The 9,800-nt window shown below is 39.8% G+C and overlaps 1 non-coding gene across 1 annotated transcript; it reads right to left on the reverse strand.

Annotated features, from left to right (window-relative positions):
* Positions 1–8,872: 8,872 nt before the first annotated feature.
* Positions 8,873–8,947, reverse strand: Trnap-cgg. Its single transcript has one exon. It is a non-coding gene; the product is annotated as a tRNA-Pro (tRNA).
* Between the last annotated feature and the right edge of the window lie 853 nt (positions 8,948–9,800).

Consider the following 9,800-nt stretch of genomic DNA (forward strand, 5'->3'; position numbering starts at 1 on the left):
ACTGAGTGATTCTGTCTCCTCTTTCTTGTTCAAGCTCTGTAATGTTTGGTTTCCTGAGGTATACAGTCAGCTGACACTGAGGCATCACTGAAGGCGCTAACACGTTACTATCCAGCTAAACTCTTTGGTTGAATATCAGAACTTTGTGGTTTAAATAATATTGACGAAATGACGCTGTTGCTGCAAATGCAACTACTTACAAGGGCATTCATAAGCATGTGCCCTCGGTACTCGCTAGAAAGTTCAGTTAATGTAACCGATGGCTACGAACTTAAAGCTGCTCCTGTCACTTCTGACGTAATGACAGCTCAGGTACGGCTGCCTGTTTGGACTAACATTCTTTCCAGTCGAACGATACGGCCTCCACAAAGTATATGATATTGTTAAAGGGTTCGCAGAAGAGCTTTCGTAACGTCTGGAGGGTGGGAGACGAGGCACTGGCGGAAGTAAAACTGTGGGGAAGTGTCTTGAGTCATGCTTGGGTAGCTCAGATGGTAGGACACTTGTCCGGAAAAGGCAATGGTCACGAGTTCGCGTCTCGGTCCGGCACACAGTTTTAATCTGCCAGGAAGTTTCATATCATTGCATGCTCCGCTGCAGAGTGAAAATTCAATCACGTATAATGATGTTTGAAATAAGCATAAAGAAAGATTAAAGAGTGAGACTGTACACACTGAGACCTACGTCAATTACACAGAACATCAATATAAAACTACAATATAACAGGGCAACAAGTGCATAACTTAATCTGTACATCATATAATTTAAAATGTATCACTAAATTCTTATTTCATTACTTTGGCAACAGGAAACATCTTACGTCTGGCAGTGCAAGGCTTTTTTCTTGTTTTTTGAAAAAGTTTGATAAGCTTATGCTGGATGGTATGTCAACTATCCTTCCACAGCTGCCGTAAAGTCTTCATTGTACTAAAAAGCGTTTTCCAGTATACATTTCCATTAAATGCGAGCTTAAGTCCTACTTCAAATCCTTCAGTTTTGTTACCAAATCATCGGTGTAGGCAGGTGCACTGTTCTAAGGAAAGACGACTTCCTCTGTTCTTTTTCTTTTATAGTTAATCGTATTCCCAATATCTTTCATATAGTTGCTTCATAATGTTTACTCTGCATTCGACACTGTTTAACCCTCTGCAAAGCGACGAAAAAGTAGGATGACTTTTACGTAGGGCCTAACAGAAAACACTCACTATTACCTTTCAAACATGTGAAATAAACACCACCTTCCATGGTAAATGTTAGCGAATTTCCATCAACCGCTTAGCCTGCTTTTTTTTTTTTTTCAAAGTAGCAATCCAATGTTTCATTTTAGAGAAAAAATCCTTACGCAACGTCAGTTGCACACTTCTCAAAACTGAGCAAATACTGATGAGAAGTTCCTTTTTGCATTTACATTTTAGCATTATTCAAGAAATGCCTAACCTTTCTTGGATAAAGTTTCTCAATATTAGTTCAATATCTAAAGTAAAACATACTCTTTGCTACAATTATTTCAGACACTTTTAATCGTCAATTATCCAATACCATCTTTATTGATGTAATCATAAGAAGTTTCAATTTGTGGCGTTTTCTTATAAATAATTTTCAGGATAAGTGCGGGGGCATTTGAAATTAGCCACAAATTTTTTATCTATTCAAAAAGATTCCTTAAATACCTTCTCCAAATCTCTATGAATTTCCGTTGCCGATAAAGCGGTCAGAACAAAGAATTTTATAACGACGTAGTAATTCAATTTATCAGTTTGCACGAAACACACACACACACCCACACACACTCACCCACACACACACACACACACACACATACACACAGAGGTTTTCCATGATTTCCTCATAAGACGAATGCCTGGATAGTTCTTTTTAAAGAGCACGGCATGATTTCTTCTGTCAATACGAGCATTTGGTTCATCACTAACGACCTATTTGATGACGGGACAGTAATACTATCTTCCTGTACCGTATATCATATTGAGGTTTGAGTTGTCTTGTTGCGCAGTAGAAAGTGGGGGTTGGGGTGTGAGGGGACGAAATTTCATCGATATCATCGCCATATCTGTTACATGCCGTGAATTTACCTTCTTTCGTGTGGTGTATGTTTTATCTTTAGCAGATTGGTGAACAAATTTCCATCATAAACATCTATTTAAGAAGCTGGGCTGAGATTATTGCGACATCCACCCAATGAGAATGGACACTGACGGAAAATGAATGAAGTGAGTGACGGAAGGCTACTGAAATACTTTGAGATTTTGTACTGAGGAATTTTCACAAACGAATCTATTGAAACCGACTTTCCTTTGCACTTTCCTCTGTACTTTCCTCCTGCACCACGTGTATAGCATCAAACATTACCGTCGCCGTCAATGTAAAGTCTGTACGGCGTGAAGTCAACAGTGGCGTTAATGTGGTACGCTCAGATACATGAGATTTGCATGGTCTTCCTCTCACTCGACGAAGAGATGCTAGAAACTAATTATGTGACTGGATTAGCTTCCACTATAAGACGGCTGCTGTGCAATATTGTAAAGATGAACTTTTTTTGGCTAGGGAATAAAAGTCGGAAAACGTTCAGTAGCATCGGCAGCTGCAAATAAAGAATGAGCCACTGCAGAAATCTCTAGTTCTGCTGTAACTCGTTGTCATTTATGCTATAGAAGATACACAACGTTTTCTGGATAACCTGGTTTGCATCCTGATCGGGCGCGCATTTGCAACTTTCTTTAATATTCCATTTGACTTTGAGAATCCTAAGTAAATTTATAAAAATACACATACATGCCACTGTTACAAACAGTTACCATGTGTTTATAACAATACTTGAATAACATTTCATAAAGTCGTCGGAGAGTCCACACGAACTTTCCAACAGACAGCTCGTTTAGTAGTGCTATTTCGAACAGATCAGTAATACGGTAAGATTGCTGCCTAACATTCATGGTCAGCGCGATGTATAAACGTAGACTAATTTCAAAAACTCACTAAGTTTGTCTACACTTTTTACCCTGGTACATTTGGAAACTGGCTGCAGTGGACGAGATGTAATGTAATTATTGAAATTTTCAAGAAAAGTTTCAAGGAACACTTTGTCGATAATGGGAACAGAACTGTCACAGAACCTGAAATTTATATCACAAAAACTTCACTGAAACTACGAATTTGCGCTAATAAGCGACGTAGCGAGTCATTCATGGATTTTTATTATTTATTGAGATTCTCATTATTTATATTTCTGAAGTTCGTAAAGTTGATTCGGCTCAACAAGAAACATTACGCAGCGACCGAAACAGTTTTTGCATCATTGCCTGTTCATCAGTACGGAAGAATTATGAACGTACCGTTGACGCGTGTGGACATTATTGAGTGAGACCTCTATTTGCTCTTTTGTACGATACCTCAGCGTGCTGGATCATCTGAGGCCTACATATTATTTGCCGTGGCGTTTTACACCTTCTAAGATTATTATTATCATCTATCTCCGAACTGTATACTGAGGAGGCGTGTGCAAGCTCAAAAAATGGAGGACGATGAGTGTTCAATGTCCTGTCGATAATGAGGCTGGTATATACGGAGTAATCATTGGATAATATCGCATTCCTCTCAAGTACCACAAAATTAAGGAAACAACTAAACACAGCTCTTCCGAGATACGAGTCCCGCATTACGCTTAGTCTGTAAAACTGCTTGATAATGAAAGTGACTCAGGACTGAGAAACGGTTGTAATATTTATAACAAAAACACTCAGAATTATCTGTAATAGTTCGAGAACATCGTCGGAGACTATATTTAGGGTGACAGGCCTAGTGTTTTAGCTGGAGTTTTACTACTGCGTACTGGGACGGGTGACGAAATCAAAAGGTGGTGTGTGGACAGGCATTATGAGGTCGTTGGTGTTATCTGTGTACCCAGAGCTCAGCAATCTCCCACGTGTCTGTCGGATGATGACACGTACACGTCCATATGGTCACTAGCAGTTAATCACTCATTGATTAAGCTCTGTTGGAAGAGCATTACACGCAGTCCGTGCAAATCTAGATATAGCCGCCTTTTTCGGCAAAGTTTGACTCAATAATAGCAGATTACACTACGAGATTTTGTTGTATCATTTCAAAAATATTGTGTCTCCAGGCCAAGTAACCATAGTATTTGTACTTAAAGACATATTTATTTCTATGATAATACTAAATTGACCTTTTCTTTAATATGTTAGTATTATTAAAGATGGTTACGGAAATTAAAAGACGAGAAAGAGGGAGAGAGGGTGGTGGAGTGGGGGAAGGGGGGGGGAGAGGGTGTAACTATGTGCCAGTAGCTAACATATTACGAATATCCTCAACCGGGCCTCCAAGCATAGCGTTCCCGCCTATCAACAGCGCTACATTTCCACACTGCGTGATATACAACAAATGTAGATACTTTGCAAAAAACAGGCATAATCTCTGATGGGATAGCAGCAATCAGTGATTGTATAATGTTACTTATAATCCGTCTTGATTGCAAAAAAGATGTGACGCAGCATGTGAAAGTTGCTGGATTTGGACGGGTTACTCCTGTAACTGAAATATCAGATCTGAAGATGGTTCTGGATGAACCGAAACAGGTCATATGAATAAAAAAAATTTGCAATCAAGACGAATTATAAGTAACAAAATGTAGATACAATTTAAGACAGGGCAGTGGAAACATGTTACTCATTATAATTTATTCATTTGCACACGTAAAATTTGAGTAAGTAGTAGAAACATTATTACTTATAGTAGGTAAAATACATAACAGAAGAGAAGCATTTTTGTAGTAGTCTGACATAATTATTTTTTTTTGTCGTTATTTGTCACAGTCATCGTCGTATTTTAGTATTTGTTGATGTACTAGTTTTTAATATTTTTCTTATTTGTTATTAAAGTATTTCATACAATTTCTCGTTTTTGAATGTAATGAACAAATAAAAACTCTAGTACGAGGTGATGGTGGCAGTAGCGAGTGTGCTGGCGATAGTGATCTTATGATAAAAACTGAAAATAAATGTTCATGGTTGACAGCAGGAAAATTATTAATGTTAGCAAATTTTGTTCTTGTGTTGTTTTGTTTTTATTTTCCATTTTGGGAATGATTGACAATCACAATATCGTTTGTATACTTTTATAGTTTATGAATATAAATGCAGACAGAGAAGCCCATTCTGTAACTGCTGTAACGATACCTTTAAGAAAAAAAATTAATAAGAAACAAGTAAACTGGGCAGATAAGGCTGCGATAAATTCCGTGTATATAAGTTCTGCAATGAACAGAAATCAAAAAAGCTACCACTAGGTCTACTCATGTCTCAGAAACTTGTGTGTGACCTCAGCTTCAGAGCCTGATATTTACAGCTCTGCATAACAGATTTTTTTAAAAATAAATCAACTTACTAACATCTTTATTCTTTCATGAAACGTATGATATCATGTAACAGAGTAATAGCTGAGACGGAGAGCTGGTTAGTTATTTTCGCGTATCTTGGAATTTGGTGTCGATATTTCTGTCTGAAGTGGAACGTGTAAACTACAAAAATAATATACACTGAAATTAAAAAATGAACGCGAATACATAAGACGAAATTGAACAATTGTACCAGTGACTTGAAAACATGCCAATAAACAACTGATTATGTCTTCAGAACTGTAGCTGGTATCTGCCTTTTAGAAATAAAAAAATAAACAAATACCGTCTGGATTCAGAGGGTGACTGTTTATTTACTATAGCAATAGAAATGAGGGTCCCTCGACATGGTGTCAATTGAGAAAGAAGTGCCTAATCAAGCGAAGGAAAACGTTAATAACATGGAACTAAAACCGGTAGTCGGTAATAAAAGAAGTGATACAGATGATGTTTGTTTATTTGTGTTAGAAATGCGAGAATGTACTGAAAAGTCACGCCTCTGAATTTCGTATTTTAAAACTGTTAAAGTTTTTAAAATAAAACCAAGGTTATTAACATTCTACATCTTTATTCTTCATGTGCACGTATTTTCAGCGCTCTGCTGCTAGAGGGCTTCGGAATTGTAACTAGGAATATCGGTCCAAAGAAAGACTCTTGGCTAACAAGATCTGTACATTCACATATGGTGGGATTTCTGGTAATTGGGAGCCCCATTACCAAGCACGTAATGGAGAACCTTAGGATATGGGTGCTAAGGAGGGGACGAAATCCAGTGTGCACTCTGTGGTCACACTGGGAGGAGTCATTCCAGATGTAGAACGAGTGCTTACAGATGCCATGGAGAGCACAGGGTGAAGCCAACTGCAGGGGGTGCCTCATGTCGGTGTTAAAGATGTGCGTCATTTTGGATCGGAAAGATTCTGTCTGCATTCAGGTGGATAACTGAAGTGGTAAGGACGGTCAGTCTTACTTGTTTCATGAAAACAGAGTTCACCATATGTAGCATCGTCGACGGGGTCGATTCTGGACATTTGTACAGAGCCGAGTGGAGAGTCTGAATCAGAGGCTCAGACGTTTCTGCGACCACGTAAGTTGAAGATTTCTGGACTACCGCCATAAAGTGATGGGGCTTCGGACTCTGCTCAATAGAATAAGTGTCCACTATAAGCAGAAAGCGGCCACAAGTGTAGCAGGGGCTGTGTGGGATGGACGGGGCGGTTTCTTAGGTTGGGGGCCTCTGAAATGTGCTGAAAGGGTTTCAGTTTCAAAGTGTGCAGGACGACCACAGGAAAAAGGTAGACACAGCAATAATCAGTATTGTAAATTGTCGTAGTTGCGTTGAGAGAGTACCAGAGCTTCAAGCAGTAACAGAAAGCACTAGGACTCAAATCGAAATAGATATCGAAAGATGCCTCCGGTGATACAGGACGAGGTCCGTCTAGCATGAACCACATTTTGTCGAAATCAGGGTCACATTGGAAAACGGGGATGAACAAAAAAGTTCAAATGTGTTTGAAATCTTATGGGACTTAACTACTAAGGTCATCAGTCCCTAAGCTTACACACTACATAACCTAGATTATCCCAAGGACAAACACGCACACCCATGCCCGAGGGAGGACTCGAACCTCCGCCGGGATCAGCTGCACAGTCCATGACTGCAGCGATAACGGGGATGAAATCATCTTCCAAAATCTTCACGTACCGTTGGATGCACCATGCCATCAAGGAATGTCGCACAGATTATTCCGTGACTGGACACTGCACGCCACACAATCACCCTTTGAGGGTGAAGAGAATTGTCGACCGTGAAATGCGGATTCTCTCAGTACCCCAAATGCGCCATTTTTTCTTACCCATCCAAATGAAAGTGGGCTTCGTCGCTAAACCAAACTGTACTACTTCCCATCATGCCCCGCGGCCAACCGCGCAGTTTGAACGGCCTAACGCAAGCCGTTCAGAAGTTATGATGATTCTACTTCATAGAGTTCAATAATTGTCACCCTGTACGTTCAGCCTAAATTTTTACCTAGGATCCAATGGTGTTCAGAAAGTATAGATTAGATACAACTGGTGGCGGCGTATTGATTGCTATTAGAAGTAGTTTATCTCGTAACGAAACTGACGTAGATACTTCCTGTGAGTTAGCAGAGCTAGAGCTTATACTTGACAATTGGAATAAATTAATAACCGGTTGCCTCTACCCAGTGCCCCCCCCCCCCCCCGACTCAGATGATACAGTTGCAGAACAGTTCATAGAAACTTTGACCGACTCATACAGTTATAATTGGTGGTAACTTCAATCTACCCTCGAAATGATGGCGAAAATACATGTCCAAAGCCGGTGGTAGGTACAAAACATCGTCAGAAATTGTACTAAATGCTTTCTCTTAAAATTATTTTGAGCAATTAGTTCAGAAACCCAATCAAAGTGCAAATGGTCTCAAAAACGTACTTGACCTCTTCACAAGAAATACTCCTGATCAAATAGCATCATGATGGATGCTGAGATTAATGAGCATAAGGTCGTTCTTGCGAGACTGACCATCACAACATCCAAGTCCACCAAAAGTAAATGCAAGATGTATCTACTTATAAAAAGCGGATAAAAATTCACGTAACTTTCCTAAGAGCTAGTATCCGCTCCTTCCCAACTAACTATAAGTGAAAACCAGAAGTGGTTTGAATTAAAAAACTAATCTCTGGGGAAATTGAGACATTTATGCCGAATAAATTAATAATAGATGGTATTGATCCTCCATGGTACACTCAACAAGACAGAACACTGTTACAAAAGCGACGAAAAAGGATTGCCAAATTAAAAACAACGCAAAATCTCCAAGACTGGCAATGCTTTGCTGAAGCTCGAAACTTAGCACAGACTTCAATGTCAGATGCTTTTAATAGTTTCCACAACGATACTCTGTCACAAAATCTGACAGGAAATCTAAATGGATCCTATTCGCAAAAGTACATCAGCAGCGAGACACAATCAATATCTTCATTGCGTGATAACAATGGTAATATTACTTATGGCAGCGCCACTAAAGTGGAGCTATCTAACACAGTTTGCCGAATTTCTTTCACCAAAGAAGACGAAGTAAGTATTCCAGAATTATCGAGAACAACTGCCAATATGAGTAACTGAGAAGTAGAAATCTTCTATGTAGCAAAGTAGCTTAAAGCACCTAATAAAAACAAGTCTTCCGGGGCAGATGGCATGCGTATTAGGTTCCTTCTCAAGGATACAATAGTCCTATATTTAGTAATCATATACAACCGCTCACTCGACGAATGATCCGCACAGATCACACAAATACTCAAACAAGAATTAGGAGTAATCAGCTGATTGCAGATCAACATGACCGACATCCAGAATGAGATTTTCACTATGCAGCGGTGCGTGCGCAGATATGAAACTTCCTGGCAAATTAAAACTGTGTGCCGGACCGAGACTCGAACTCGGGACCTTTGCCTTCCGCGGGCAAGTGCTCTACCAACTGAGCTACCCAAGCACGACTCACGCTCCCTCCTCACAGCTGTACTTCTGCCAGTACCTCGTCTCCTACCTTCCAAACTAGAGCACTTGCCCGCGAAAGGCAAAGGTCCTGAGTTTGAGTCTCGGTCTGGCACACAGTTTTAATCTGCCAGGAAGTTTCATGACCGACATCGATTTGCTGTAGCATTATAGAAGATGTACTGTGTTCGAACATTATGAATTGTCTTGAAGACGTAGGCCTCTTGACACTTAACAAGGAGTCAGAAAATGTCGTATTAGCTGTTTACTCGCGCGAAGTATCGCTTCCGTTGCGCGACTGGATTCATAATTTCACGTCAGAATGGTTACAGAACGTAGTAATCGACTGGCAATAACCGCGTAAAGCAGAAGTGAAACCCGGCGTTGTTATAGGCTCTCCGCTGTTCCTTATTTATATAAACTATTTAGGAGACAGTCTGAGCATCTCTCTTAGATTTTGCAGATGATGCTGTCATTTACCGTCTAGTAAAGTCATCAGAAGATCGAAACCAATTGCAGAATGACTTAGACACGATGTCTGTATGGTCCGAGAGGTGTAAGTTGTCTCTGAGTAAGGAAAAGTGTGGTTGTCATCCACATTAGTGCGAAAAGAAATCCGTTATTTTCCGGTTACACGATAAATCACACAAATTTAAAGACTGTCAGTTCAACTAAATACCTAAAAATTACAATTATTACCAACTTAAATTGGAACCATCACATAGATGGCGGTGTGGGGAAGACAAACCAAAGATTGCGTTTTATTGGCAAAACAGAAGACACAACAGGTCTACTAAAGAGACTGTGTACACTACGCTTGTTCGCTTTGTGCTAGAGTACTGCTGTGCGGTG

Source organism: Schistocerca americana, chromosome 1, assembly GCF_021461395.2.
Source record: "Schistocerca americana isolate TAMUIC-IGC-003095 chromosome 1, iqSchAmer2.1, whole genome shotgun sequence".
Classification (NCBI taxonomy): domain Eukaryota; kingdom Metazoa; phylum Arthropoda; class Insecta; order Orthoptera; family Acrididae; genus Schistocerca; species Schistocerca americana.